General features: G+C 43.0%; 1 pseudogene; it reads left to right on the top strand.

The window, feature by feature from the left end:
• The first annotated feature begins 590 nt into the window (after window positions 1-590).
• On the top strand, window positions 591-1,530 carry LOC116060390 (annotated as a pseudogene).
• The last annotated feature ends 14,168 nt before the right edge of the window (window positions 1,531-15,698 follow it).

The following is a 15,698-nucleotide window of genomic DNA, read 5'->3' as shown; positions in this document are numbered from 1 at the left end:
ACTTTCGCATATCCATCGACTTCCTTTACACTTTACTTTGCGCGGGCTTTGTTATGCCTACTTAATCTGCACTGTATCCAGACTATTGTATTCTGTATTCTTGTATTATATTGAATGTGAAACTGTATGTCTTGCATACTTATGCTTTTCTTGACCAGGTCGCCGTTGCAAATGAGAACCTGTTCTCAACGGCCTACCTGGTTAAATAAAGGTTAAATAAATGTTAAATAAAAAAAATAAAAATACATTTGAATTACCCAACAACAAATACTGCCAACCTCCATCCATTAGTTCAGCAGTGTTGCCTATGGCTACCAGCTTGACGATTTGATGTTTCGTCACACTTACCTACATCTGTTTTAAAACTGAGACAGAGGTTGTGAACTTCTGGCAGAAGGTTGGCTAGAGAGTGTTTGATGACTGCAGGCAAGCCAAGAGAAATTAAAGATAACATTTAAATACTTTTAATTATCTCATCACTTAACTATTTCAGTTCTTTCCTCGGTTTACATTCACAGATGTTGTATTGAACGATCTTGTGACTTATGTGATGAATCAGCATTCTCTTTTGTGTCGTTTGTTTTAGGTTAATGGAAAACTACACCTACAACAGCTTTACCCTCCAACTGGAGGGGTTAATTGTTTCAAAAGAGTCTACGTACCCTGTCTCTCTTTTTCTTTTTCTCCTACCTGTTTATAATTGTAGCAAATGTAGGTATTGCTGTTCTGATTTTCATTGACAAAAATCTTCACCAGCCCATGTATCTGCTTTTTTGCAACCTGCCTGTAAATGATGTACTTGGAAATTCTATCATGGTGCCTCGTTTGCTTTTAGACATGTTGCGTCCTCCCTCTGAGCGTATTATCACTTATAATGAATGTTTGGTCCAAGCTTTTACAACACACGTATTTGGCACCACTTCCCACACAGCGCTCATGATTATGGCCTTTGACAGATATGTGGCCATCTGTAATCCCCTGCGCTATGCTGCCATAATGACCAACAAAATGGTGATTAAGCTGACAGTTTGTGCCTGGGGAGTGGCCTTTGTGTTGGTCGGGATTCTGCTCGGTCTGACCATACGGCTGAACCGATGCAGGACTCTGATCACAAATCCTTACTGTGACAATGCCTCACTGTTTAAACTCTCCTGTGAGAATGTGTCTATTAATAATGTCTATGGCCTCGCTTTCGTGGTAGTTTTGGTCACAGGTTCAATAGGCAGTACGGTTCTCACCTATACTAAGATTACAGTAGTCTGTCTGATGAGTAACAACAAGTCTCTGAACAGTAAAGCCTTGAAGACCTGCAGCACTCATCTCTTTGCATATCTAATTATGTTGTGAAGTGGAACGCTGATCATCATCCTGCATCGCTTCCCTCAGTATTCAGACTACAGAAAACTGTCCGCTATTTTGTTTCACATCATCCCCGGCTGCCTTAACCCCATTATTTATGGCGTGCAGTCTAAAGAGATTCGGAAATTTCTGTCACAATCGTTCCAGTTGAGAAAGGTTTTGCCATCATAAATGTTAAATACAATAAGTTTTTGATTTTAACTTCTCCTCATTTTGAATTTAGAAATTGGCACAGATGGGTCAAGTTAATACCAAAATGTTTCCTTATATTTAACAGAATATTTTCACCACCCCTCAATCAATGTTTCAATGCATATTTTATCACATGATTAAAATTCTATTATTTTGCATTTCAGAACAGTTTTTAAGTACATATTAACAATCGAAAGCAATTCTTACCAGTGGATCTTGATTGGGAATCAAATGAATGCAAAGAAAGTTACTTTATGAACTTGATTTTTAGATTTGTAATTATTTATTTATTGTGTAAACAAAAGAAAAATGTGTGAATCTGTCATTATTGCACAATTCCTCCAAGTATCTAACTAAAAAATTAAAAATCCTTATCCTTACCAAAGTCAATATAGTGTTTAGTAACTCCTAAATAATTTTGATTACTCACTGACGTCCAGTGATCACCGGTTAATGAGACAGCGTTTGCAGCACCTTGCAGCAGTTCCACTGTGGCTGCTTTCTCCGTGTCGTACAGGCTGTGTGTGGGGCTGCTGTCCCCCTCAACGGCAATGACACGGGTCAGAACATGCCAACCGTAGTACGTCTTTAAGACCCGAGTCCTCTACGATGCTGACAGGTCTGCAGTTAGTTGCCACCCGTTTCGCAAGAGCTGTAGTAATTTTTGCGGATTTGGTTTCATCAACAGGTCGGCAAATAGCACTCTTCAAAATACTGCTTTGCCTGAGTGGGTAGCATGCTAGCGGGTAGCATCACGTTAACTGTACTACTATTCTTAGCTTGTAGGTAGTAGCTCAAGCTTGACGTGCTTCGGTGATATTTTAATTCGGCTTTACACAATGTGCAAATGGCTTTCAACTTGTCTACTGAGCCATCCGGGAGTTTTGGAAAATAAAAAGCTCCATTCAGAGTTATTGCTGCTGTGTTTCTCCATCATGCTGCAGCCTGCAGCAGCAGGATGTGTTACGAGGAAGTGGCAGCTTGATGATAAGTAACGGTGCTGCAAAGGGTCAAAATAGTAGCCTGTTAGGCATGACGCAAAGCCGAGTGAAGTGTAAAATAAATTAATAAATGCCGGTATGCGATTAACGCGTTAATGCTGACAGCCCTGGTTTTTTCATTTCAAAAGTAGTAAACTGAGATCTGTAGTTTTCAACTGCTGAACTTAAGATGCATATGCGTGCATTATGTAACAACTACCTTTACCCCAAAATTCCACTGACAGTCTAGAGATGCATGGACCGGCTCTGGATTTTTGTCTGTTGTTAGGGAAACTTTGTCTCTGTGTGCTTTGTGATCCCACAGATCTGTGTATTGTAACTCCAATGCTTGACTGATTAAACAATTGTATTTGACTTTATCTTATCTTATTATCGTCTTATTTGGCTCTGGCTTAGCATCAATGTAATACCAATTTAAGGAATGCGCAGGGATATATAGGTCTTTTATTTCGAGTCAGACACATTGTCCCAAAAGGGGGGACACAGAGGAGGAAATCCCCAACAGTAGTAAAACAATATAAACGGGGCAAAAATTGCATTTTAAGTTAAAAAAAACATCTTAAGCCCCCCTTCCTTACCGCTGGTCCAGTTCAGTGGGAGCTGTGTTGTTAAGAGAGACAGCGCTGGGTGGGAGAGAGAACATAGTTAACTTAAGTAACTTAAGGTTTGTTGTGCAACTCCATTAGCTTAGTAGACAAGGCTATTTTATTCACTTTAAAATCGGGTTAAGTGATTATTTTCACTGTGTCCTTAATAAATTAGTCATGACAAAAGATTTTTCCATGAATCCTCTGTTAGCGGTTATAACGTTACCTAGCTTGTTTTGGTAGCATGTTGGATAGTTAGTTATTGTTAGATAGCTTGCTAATTCCACCCAACATGCTTTCACTGGTTACAGAAAATGCTAGTTAGTTAGCTTGCTTGCTAGGGGGTTCAGTTCTCAGTTCAGCATCATCTGTATTATAGAAAAGAATCACTTCATCCGATGTTTAAAGTGAATAAAATCGCTTGCCAGCCTTCTTACTGGAGTTCTACAACTAACGTTACACATATCCTGTACCAGTACAATTTTGGCTGTATTATTTGTATCCCCTTCAAAAATTGCTCATGAGAAATTTCATGTTTATTGTCCGCCCCAAACTGTCAGATGAAATTTACTCCCATGGATCCGCCGCAATCCGGCTGCACTGTGGTTTTGTTCCATCGTCCGACATGCGTCATACAACAACAGGAACGTCTCAGAAGCGGAGCGTTTTGCCTACCTGACTTGGAGACCTTGTTGTTTTGGTATTTTTTCAGATCAAAGATTTGTGGTTGTGTCTCAGTACTATAAAATAGTGTAGTGATGGGATATCTGATCGGGAGTCTGCACAGGGAGTTTATTTTGAAAACTGACCGGATGATCTAGCCCCTTCACTTCCTGCCTGGCCTGTTGAACACCCCGCAGCTCTGTCAAAAATAGATCTGGCGACAACTGTAGGTCTGTCACTTACTTAAACTCTGTCTTGTGATTTGCCTATGTTTTATTTCATGTATTTACCTTCTTTGTTTGCTTGTTGGCTTTTTGAGGGAGGGGGAGGGTTGGGCTTTACTGTTGTAAGTTTGTAGAATATTAGCAATTAAAGTTACTGTGCTTATTGTAAAAGGGTGTGCAGTCAGAGGAAGTGGTTAAAAGTACGCCTGGTGAGGCACATTTGCATTCTCCGCACAAAGATGCACAGAAGGTTAAGCTTAAGTCTTTAAAACAGAGTAAGCCTTATATGGTACGAAATGATATGAACCACACAGTTGGGTAAAACACAAAACAGGAAATGACTTTAAGAAAAGGAAGCTGTGCAACACAGATGGCCTGAACCCTGGCATGTGTTGTGAAAGATGTGTCAAGACTGGTGACCAGGACTCAGACGCAGACCAGAGGTTAGTTGCAATTAAGGTGATTTTATTGAACTGAACAAACAGAATGAGGCTTGGGAGGCAGGTGGTAGATGAGTCAGAGAGGGAATGGGATCCGGGCTCCAGAGCTCAGGGTCTAGCGGAGCTGGCAGGTAGAACAGGTTTTCAGGAACAGAGCAGGATGGTAGGCTGAGGTGAGACAGGACAGAACAAGTTAGCAAACAGTTATTCACAATAGGGAAAGTTCTTTGATTTGGCAGTCTTGTAATCATACTGGTTGATTCAACGATCCAGCGGAGACTGGAAGGTTGGCCTGGCTTATAAAGAGAGTTGATAGTTGATTAGGAGCAGGCGTGCAGAGTGGTGTGATGAGCCTCAGGTGTGTATGCAGAAGCTCAGTGGCCACGCCCACCTGTGGCTTTCAGAGCATGAGGGAGAGACAAAACACAGAGACGGACAGCAAACCAAAACACACCAAGCATACAGCAAGCACACCAAAAGGGGAAAAAGAACACAAAAACTACATTCACACATGTGGTGTCTTAAATAGTAATGCTGTGATGCTGTATGAAGAGGAATCCGCCGACACTGTTCTTGATTATAAAAAGGTTTATTACAAGCAAAGATTCAGCATCAATTTTACAAACTCCTGCAGAGAGCTTGGAGAACGACCAACCCAAACCTCAAAAGTTGCCGCTCTGCCTTTTCTTTGTGTGGACAAAACTTATATCTCAAGGCATTGAATTAGCATAGGACGTGATTTGTAAGTATACCATTGGATCGGATAACTGACCAATCAATGCCTGTTATCTGGCACAACTCCAAAAAAGGTCTCTTCTGTCTTGGGGGGACCTCTACTCATGTTAACAATTTCCAGATGTTCTCAGTAAATGTAGAGTAAAGTTCATAGGACTCACTTATAACAAACCTTTAGGACAAAGTTTATAGAAAGTTATAGAATGGTCATATACTACACACACATACTATGAAGAAGGCCAGGGTCATGGTCAGCGGACCGTGACAAGATGCCTAGAGACAAGAAGACACCGCCCTGCAGGAAGACAATAAAAGATTTGGGTAAGGAGAAGACGGGTCTAACTTCGGACGAGATCTTGGTGGACTGAGCCCTGACTTTATGTCTGTTGCTAGGAAAACTTAGTCTCTGTTTTGTGAACCCACAGCTGTAATGTAACTCTTATGCTGGACTCAGTAAACTTGGTTGACTGAACTCATCGTCTCTGATTGATACTTGTGTAGAGTGAACGTAAGTCCATAAAAGAAGACACAGGAATTAATTAATAGGAGTCAGATTTGACCGGCCTCAGGGCCTTATTTTGGACATTCTCTACAAGTTCTGTATTTGTCTATGTGATGTAAATGTGTATGACCTATATGTGATACAATTACCAAAATAAAATGTTCAAAACTAGACTTGGCACATATTTTAGGCGGAGCAGAGCCGAGAGTCGCTTCTGTCACATTTTCTACAAAGTGAATCACAAGCATTGTCTTAAGTGGCTGCGATTGCTGGCGACGGCCGCCGGGACGCAGTGTAGACGCGCCAGGTGGAATCTATGGGTCACAGTTCAAAGTATCTGGCCTTACCGTCTGGGGACTACAGATCTTCTTTACCGCTCACTTGGGCAACAATGGAATCCCAGAGCGGGGTGAATCGGAGGACAGCCTGCCAGAGTGGTGCTTTTTTTTTAGGCTTCTGTGCTAGTCATGAGTTGGCCATAACAAACACAATGCCTGACTTCAGAGTACAAATGAAATGCACTATTGGTACCAGAACACCCTAGGCTAGGGATTCTCAAATTCTGGAACAAGGTCCGCTTCCAGACCAAACAGCAAGTCAATCTGGACCTAGTCTATATTGCGGGGGGGGGGCAGGGGGAGCACTCGGGATCACATCGGGGGCTTGGATATATTTAGTGCAGCTTCCTGGTATCACCGCTGTTGTGATATTGTAGCCACATTTTAGTTCATCTTTGGTGGCGGCACTGATGCGGCAGCGGTATGAGTCCCATGCCAGCAGCCGCGGGGTGAAGTTGAATTTTCTCAGCCAGTCTGCCTTGAGAGTGTCATTCATCCAGCCATTCACAGAGGTGGCGATTACTGCGCTGGAGATCTGCTGCTGCATCGCTTTCACTTCACAAATAGCCCCTTTGAAAACGATATAAGGCTTCAGTTTGGTGCCATCGGCCTCTCGTGTCCTGTGGTTTTTAGAGCCACACTCTTTGCTCCTTGTGTGTCAACAGTCAAACCAAACTGCAGTCTCGTCCATTGCAATGATGTCCTTCTCTAAAATCTTTTTAGAACTGAATTTTTTAGAATTGCTAACGTAGTCAGGGTACGAAACAAGTTTCTCAGTTAGTAGATCTGGGTCTTTCTGCGCCATGGTGGTGCGTCGTCGTAAGTGAGAAACCATTGCACTGTAGAAATCTTTGTAGCAACCCCTGCTAGCCACAAACAAATCAGCTTTACTTCTAGCTCCAGGCTAACTTTTTTCCTCCCACCTCCAGCTAGCCATGCTCTGCTCTTGTCGGCTAATCTTGTCAGCTCATTCTTCTGTTTCTTCCAGTATTGGATTCTCCTGCGGTCAATGTCGAAATGTCTCGCAGCTTTTTCACCCGAGTTTTCCTCCGCATACGTTAAAACTCTTTGTTTAAATTTTAAATCAAATTTTCGTCTGAGTGCCATGGTCCTCAAGTTCGTTTTCAATAAGTTGTTAAAATGTCCGTCACTAGAACTAAATGAGACCCATGTTACATCCGATGTAGCTACTGCCATCTATTGGCACCTGTACATTACTATAAACTACACTTGGCTGAGTAACACATACAAGTCACATTGACTAAAATACTGGTAGGACAATAATACTTTAGATGAGTACCATAATTCTATGCTACCGAATTCCATGTAATGGTACCCAAATCGGTACAAAAGTTGAGCAGGAAAACAGGGGAGCGTGCCTATGTTCCCACAGCCCTATGTTCCCACATTTCTAAGATTTTTTTTCAAAATTAGGCCCTATGTTCCAACATTTCCTTTTTCATAAACTTGTATCAGATTTTATCCCCCTAACCCTAACCCTAAATAATGTTGTGGGAGGATAGGGCTTAAATTGAAGGGAAATGTAGGAACACAAGCCCTAATTTTGAACAGAGGGCTGTGGGAACATAAGTCCTAATTTTAAGAAAAATCTTAGAAATGTGGGAACACATAGACAAAGAAAAACAGAGTACCTAACTTGAATGTATGTAGCTTAAAAGTTAAAATTGAGGTGATTGAATGTAATTTTGTTATTGCCAACCCTCACCTGAAACGAGTCCGACTTACTGCTGAGAACCTGGACACAGTTCTAGCTTTGGTCATACAGAGATTGGATGGCCCTGAGAAGGGACCCCTTCACCCCATACTCCCGCAGCACCTCCCACATTATGTCCCTGGGGACCCGGTCAAACGCCTTCTCTAGATCCACAAAACACATGTAGACCGGATGGGCATACTCCCAGGCTCCCTCCAGGATCCTTGCAAGAGTGAAGAGCTGGTCCGTTGTTCCACGATCAGGACGGAATCTGCATTGTTCCTCTTCAACCCGAGGTTCGACTATTGGCTGAACCCTCCTTTCCAGCACCATGGAGTAGACTTTACCAGGGATGCTGAGAAGTGTGACACCCCTGTAACTGGCACACAACCTCTGGTCCCCGTTTTTGAACAGGGGAACTACCACCCCATTCGGGCCACTCCTTACGCACTGTCCCAAACTTCTACGCAATGTTGAAGAGGCGTGCCATCCAAGACAGCCCCTCCACATCCAGAGCTTTCAGCATTTCTGGACGGATCTCATCAATCCCTGGGGCTTTGCCACTGTGGAGTTGTTTGACTACCTCAGCGACTTCCACCAGGAAAATTGACGACAATCCCCCATCATCCTCCAGTTCTGCCTCTAACATAGCTGGATTTAGGAGTTCCTCAAAGTGCTCCTTCCCTACGCCCTATTACCTCCTCAGTTGAGGTCAACAGCAGCTCATCCTTACTGTACACAGCTTGGATGGTTCCCCGCTTCCCCCTCCTGAGGTGGCGAATGGTTTTCCAGAAGCACCTTGATGCCGACCGAAAGTCCTTCTGCATGTCTTCTCTGAACTTCTCCCACACCCGCTGCTTTGCATCTTTCACGGCAGAGGCTGCCTGACCACCAATGTCCACCACAGCCCCAGATGGTGATCGGTTGACAGCTCTGCCCCTCTCTTCACCCGAGTGTCCAAAACATGCGGCCTCAGATAAGATGAAACAATTATAAAATCGATCATTGATCTTCTGCCTAGGGTGCTCTGGTACCAAGGACACTTATGAGCATCCCTATGTTCGAACATGGTGTTCGTTATAGACAATCCATGACTAGCACAGAAGTTCAACAATGAACAACCACTTGGGTTTAGATCAGGGAGGCCGTTGCTCCCAATCATGCCTCTCCATGTGTCTCCATCATGTGTGCGTTGAAGTCCCCCAGCAGAACTATGAAGTCCCCCACTGGAGCCTCATGGAGGACTCCATTCAAGGTCTCCAAGAACGCTGAATACTCCGAGCTTTTGTTTGGTGCATATGCACAAACAACAGTCAGAGATTTCCCCCCACAACCCGCAGGGAGCAGTAGTGGAGATAGCATGGGTGCTTGGGTGCGGTCGCCACAGGGCCCCTCAATCACCGCCGATCTTCCGTCACTTGACGAAAACGGGGCCCCGCCAAGTGACATATTACAGATTGTTAGCTGAAAGAAGCTAATTACTGCACATGAGCTAATGTTGTGATAAACCAGCTGTTCTTATCAAACGTAACAGTCACTTAACTCATGGTTACAATGGTAAACCAGCACAACAATGACAATTACCAGGCAACAAAACACTACATTCTATGCAGACACATTAAAAAAACGAAATTTATGAAGTTACATTTTGTATTTTAGAACAAACGGCAAACTTATCAGCAAATTTTAACACAACTCTATTTACCGCCTTGCATCATGGGAATTGACAAGCCAATGAGCTACGGTCTCTTTATTTTTTCACGTCGTTATTTCCTTCTGAGTCAGTTTGACAGTATAACCTTCAAATGCATAATGCAACTCCTTCTGTCTGCTTCTTTGTCAAATAGCTTTTCTTTTTTTCCAAAAAGTAGACAGTATTTATCCAGGGAGTAGTCTTAGACAGTGACAGCGCCATATATATATATATGAGAGGCCAATGGGCAGCACAGTGAGCGCCATGTCAAGTCCCCCCTAGCTTGTTGTACTTAGTTACTGTTGCTAAGGCCGGCCCGAGCTTCTCCTACTTAGCAACAGTAACTAAGGGTGGCATGAGGCACAAATGTATAATGTAAACATTAGCTACATAGGCTACTTTCCTGATAGCACTTAAGAGAATAATTAACGTTACTGCTAGTGCTAGCCCTACTAGCCTGACACCGGCTAACGATGAGGCTAACAGCAGTCAAGCCCAGAAAAGCTCACCGGAGGGGGACGACTGTCACCGGCAATTTGAAATGGAGGATACCAGCTGTTCCAGCAGCAGCGCCAGCATGGGTCCTTCAGAGGCACACCGCCTAGCCAATGTCCTGTCTGAAGAGGAATATCCCACTGACCCGTACCTTTTTCCTCACCGGCCTCTCACTACTGAATTGATCCGTGCGGTGATTGGACATGGTCTTTGCCAGCCTGGTTTGAGGTATGGCTACAAAGAGTTTCCACATGACCAGGATAAGCGACGCTTCAGTCCGGCTTGGTATATGCGCCAGATTGGAGGCTCAGGTAACCCAGTGGAGCGTCAGTGGTTGGTGTACTCACCCAGGGCAAACCAACTCTTCTGTTTCTGTTGCTGGCTTTTCGGTAAAAAGTCCAATGACAGTGCTGGGAAAGCCTGGGCTGACCCATGTATGGGGTTTTCTTCATTTAAAAAAGGGACAGAGTGGATTGAGACACATGAAAGGTCCGGCGCTCACCGGGAGGCAGAGAAGGTATATCTAATGACAAAGTTTAATTTGAGTCAGGACAGTACTGTCATTGCGGAGCTTCTGAAAGCAGAGAGAGCAGGTGGAGAAGAACAGAAGGATCCTACACAGGTTGGTGGACACCACGCTCTTTTTAGCCATACAGGGGCTGGCTTTTCGTGGCCACAGAGAACATGCTGGGCTGGGAGCCCCTGACTCTAATGAGGGGAATTTCTTAGAGCTCCTGAAGTTGCTGGCTCACTACGACTCCATCCTCGGGCAGCACATGAATAACCCGGTCAGCAGAGTGACATACCTCAGTCACCTGTCCCAAAACCAACGAGAATGGATCAGTTTTCTCTTTCACTCAGGTATGTCACCAAAACGGTTACCTGATGGCAGTGTGGCATCCTTTTATGATCTTCTGCATAATTCGCTGACAAAGGACCTTGGTCTTAATGTAAATGATCTGAGGGGACTAGCATATGACAGTGCCAGAACGATGTCAGGGCAGTTAATGGGGCTGCAAGCCAAGGTCAAGCAAAATTGCTCAGACAAGGCATTTTATGTCCACTGCTGCGCACACAACCTCAATCCAATTCTTATGGATGCTGCATGTTATTTGTGTAGCGCTAAAGTTTTTTTCTGTACACTTGAGAACTTGTACTGTTTTTTAACTTCAAGCCTTCTGAGATTTAACATACTGGAGGAGGAACAGGAAATCATGCAACTGGAAAGAACCGTTCTTACGCTGAAAAGCCTTTCTGACACAAGGTGGGCCTCCAGGAAGCAGGCCACAGAAGCGGTGATACAGACCCTCGCAGCAATTCTCAAAGCCCTGAACCGTATCCAACACCACCACAACAGCACACCCAAGGCGGCCTCTGAAGCTGACGGCCTGCTGTCAAAACTCAGCACATTTGAATTCATGTTTATGTTGGTATTTTGGAACGATTTGTTGAAGAGGACATACATCCTGTCGAATTACCTTCAAAAAGAATCACTGGATGTCAACACTGCTGTGAATCTTATTGACAGTACTGTGGCTCAGATCAGAGAGTTACGCACAGAGGAGGCCTTTGACAGCATGGAGAACACAGCAAGAAATATGGCCAGAGAAAGTGATGCAGCCACCGAGTTTGCGGAGCAGAGGATTCGCAAGAGAAAAAGGCATTTTGACGAGGATGCAGAGGATGACCAGATCGAGGACAGCAGAAGCGGGTTCAAAGCGGAAATTGTCGATGTTTTTGTGGGGCAGTTTGAAAGTCGATTTTCAGACTTCAAAAAAATGGCCAAACTGTTTGCAGTACTCTGCCCAAAGCCGTTTGAGCACCCTGATGCTGAGGAGAAAATGCTTGAGCTGGCCCGTTTCTACTCAGAAGACATGCCTGAGCCAGAAGACGCAGTGGAGGAGTTTCGCTCTTTTCGTGCATTGTATTCTGAGTTAAACATGGATCTCACCACCGACGCCGTCCTGCCATTCCTCATTGCCAACGACATGGATAGAGCCTACCCACACCTGACCATTCTCCACAGGATTTATAAAACCATTCCTATCAGCGCAGCCAGTGCCGAACGAAGTTTCATCCATCAGAATGTTATGTATCTGTTTTACTCAAAGTTTTCATCCCAGTTTTCATGTAGCACATTTAGCCTACCTATGGAGTTGTAAACAAACTTTGTGTTATATAATAGTGCCATGTAAATTATAAAGCGTGGCACTGATTGAGCGCACTTGGCCTGTTCATCGCTGTCCATCGGCTGTTGCTGTCCGTGGTGCTGAAACATTTTTACTTCACTGGCAAACTGCCAAGGTTTGTTTGTCAATACAAACTTGTCAAAACATTTGTCTTTTCTTTGTATTTTATTTGACATATAGGCTTACTTGGCTCAACAAGTGACACATCATGACATATGCATTCATCAGATATTTTACTGTTTTTATTTAACGGTTTTAATTTTAAAATGACTTGGTAGCAGAGGGCCCCATGATGAAGCTCCGCCCTCACTGTACTGAGAGTCTAGCTCCGCCCCTGGTAGGGAGGCGACCCTCTCATCCACCGGGGTGAACTCCAACGTAGCAGCTCTCAGCCGGGGGCTTGTGAGTATCCCCAAATCTGCCCGGCGCCTCACACCCTGGACAACTCTGGAGAAGACAAAAGTCCAACCCCAATCCAGGAGTATGGTTCCAGAACCGAGTCTGTATGTAGAGAGAGGGTCTGGTCCATCGAGGCCCCTGACCTTCACTGCCAACCGTGTGGCAGCGCACCCGACCCCAGCGGTTCCTCCCACAGGTGGTGGGCCCACGGGATGGAGAGGGAGGAGCCACGTTGCTTCTTCGGGCTGTGCCCGGCCGGGCTCTGTGGCAAACACGGCCACCAGACGCTCGCTGACGAGCCCTACATCTGGGCCTGGCTCCAGACCGGGGCCCTGGGCTTCCTCCGGGCAGGGTAACTCTACCTCTTCCTCATTGAATCATAGATCTGGCGACCTACAGTTGTCGCCATATCTATTTTTGACAAAGCTGCGGGGCGTTCAACAGGCCAGGCAGGAAGTGAAGGGGCTAGATCATCCAGTCAGTTTACAAAATAAACTCCCTGTGCAGACTCCCGATCGGATATCCCATCACTACACTATTTTATGATACTGAGACACAGCTACAAATCTTTGATCGGTGTTTTTTATTTATTTTATTTATTTAGAGAAACAGGGACAGTGTACAATAAACATTAACCTCAAGAGGAGAGATGCATAGTACCAGGTTTTAGCTCAAGAGCTAATTTTCACCCGTAGTCCCTGGGCAGGCTGATCGTAGCTAAAATACATAATACATCATACATACATGAATAGTGAGATTTACATTGACCAAATAAATAATATAAAAAAGGTCGTATTTAAACCTTTCATGCACTCAAATCTACTCTTTTAGACCTCAGAACACACACTCACACACACACATACATATATCCGGTCACATGTGGGTACAAATTTGATTTGACAAAAGCCATATCTTTACCTGTCTTGCAAATGTGTAAAAGTTTGTGCTTCTTATCAGCTCTGTAGGCAACATATTCCACTGACAAGCTGCCACACAAGAAAAAGCATTTATTCCAAATGTTGTCCAGCGTTTAGAGATCCTACATTCACCTCGCACTGTAGATCTAGTTGCTCGAGTCGTTATTTCAGAGCCCAAAGATATGAATTCTTTTAGTGGGGGAGCAGCGGTGTCATGGAGGATTTTATACATCAAACACAGATTTGTGTGGATTATCAGATTTTCAAAGCTAAGAAATTTGTATTTTACAAGAATATGACAGTGATGGAATTGTCTGCCTTTCTTATCATGAATCTTTAGAGAGCTTTTATATAATGACTCAAGTGGCCTGAGGGCAGTTTTAGTAGCCTGTGACCAACTTGTCATACAGTAACGAAAATGTGAAACAATCATTGCATTTAGATAGGCCCCTGAGGCCTCAATTGTAAGGGAATTTCGAATGTATCTAAACTGTGCCATATTAAATCTAATTGTATTTGATAACTTTTTTATGTGTTTTTTAAAACCTAAATTTGGTTCCAATATGACACCTAAATATTTTACCTGTTCTGGATTTGAAATTATTTGTCCATCAATTAAGATCTTAGGGCAATTTTGTATTTTATAACGATTTGTAAAAAACATCGAAACAGTCTTATCTAGATTTAAGGTGAGGCATGAGTTTTTCAGCCACAAAGAGACTTTCTTCATCTCTCTGGTCAGTTTCTGAGCGACTTCTTCCGCAGTTTTACCATGTGCATATAGTACCGTATCATCAGCATACATAATAACTTTGCTCTTACACACAGTTGGCAGGTCATTTATGTATAGTGTAAACAGCAGGGGGCCCAGAATGGAACCTTGTGGCACCCCCATGCTGCAAGGTCTTAAGGGTGATTTTATATTGTTGACCACAACACATTGTTGTCTGTCATTAAGGTATGATTGAATCCATGCTATTGTGTTTATGTCAAGAGAAAAATCAGATAGCTTGCTGATGAGAAGCTGGTGATTAACTGTGTCGAAGGCCTTTGTCAAATCAAGAAAGACCGCCCCTACCACACCTCCACCATCAAGACTGGATTTGATGTCTTCTAGTAGGTAGCAGCACGCAGACTCTGTGGAGTATCTTTTCCTGAACCCAAACTGGCAAGGATGTAATGCTTCAATGTGGTCAAGATGCTCCACTAGCTGCTCTGCTACCACCTTCTCAAAGATCTTGGAGATGGCTGGTAGAATGCTAATAGGTCGATGATTTGACACACAGAGCTTATCTCCTGACTTAAAAATCGGCTTGACTACTGCTTTTTTCAACGCTAAAGGAAAATTGTTTTCATTTATAGATTGATTCACAGCTATTGTTAATGCTGGAGTTAGAATAATTTTGTGTTCTTTTAAAAGAGATGTATCAAGTCCAAAGACATCCTTTGCTTTACTATTTTTTAAATTTGCTATTACTTTGGAAATTTTGTTTTCATCTATATTCTGCAACCTAAAATAAGACGCATTACCATCTCCATGATCTTCTTGGCAGCAGTTCACTTCAGGAAAAGTCTCCGCCAGATCTAACACAGAATTCAAAAAATAATCATTGTAATGTTTAGCCAGAATAGAGCCCTCATTTTGAACAATTCCATTAATTTTGAGCTGTAACTGCTCCAGATGTATTTTTTCCTTTCCCAATAGTTTATCCATGCTCCTCCACAAATTTTTACAATTACCTTTTGCCTCTTTGATTAAATTGAGAAAAAATTTGCTTTTGCTTTTCGAAGCAGCATGGTAACTTCATTTCTCAGAGATTTATAAATATAATAATCAGTGGTTAATTTAGTTTTGAGAGAAACCTTGAGAGCTTTATCTCTCTGTTTCATTGTAACCCAAAGGGATTCATTCAACCACGGGAGCCTCTTTTTATTTGATTTTCTATGTTTAAGCTGTGTATATTTAGCTATTGTATTCTTTATAGCAGTAATAATATTGTCGCATGTATGTCCACAGTTTTCTCTATTTATTTTGGAGGCCCAGTCAATTTCATTTAAATCAGTTTTAAGATGTTCTTGATTTCTTTTAGGAATATGAGGAATTTTGCATTGTTTATTTAATTGTTCTTTATTTATGTATCTTGACTTATTTAATTTCCTGGCTATTAGAATAAAATTATGATCAGACAGTCCAGTTATTAAGTTGTATGTTTTAATTACCCTGTCTGGTTTATTGGTGAGTATTAAATC

Source organism: Sander lucioperca, chromosome 13, assembly GCF_008315115.2.
Source record: "Sander lucioperca isolate FBNREF2018 chromosome 13, SLUC_FBN_1.2, whole genome shotgun sequence".
In the NCBI taxonomy this organism is placed as follows: domain Eukaryota; kingdom Metazoa; phylum Chordata; class Actinopteri; order Perciformes; family Percidae; genus Sander; species Sander lucioperca.
The sequence above is the reverse complement of the archived record's forward strand: the minus strand, read 5'-3'. Positions and strand labels throughout refer to the sequence as shown.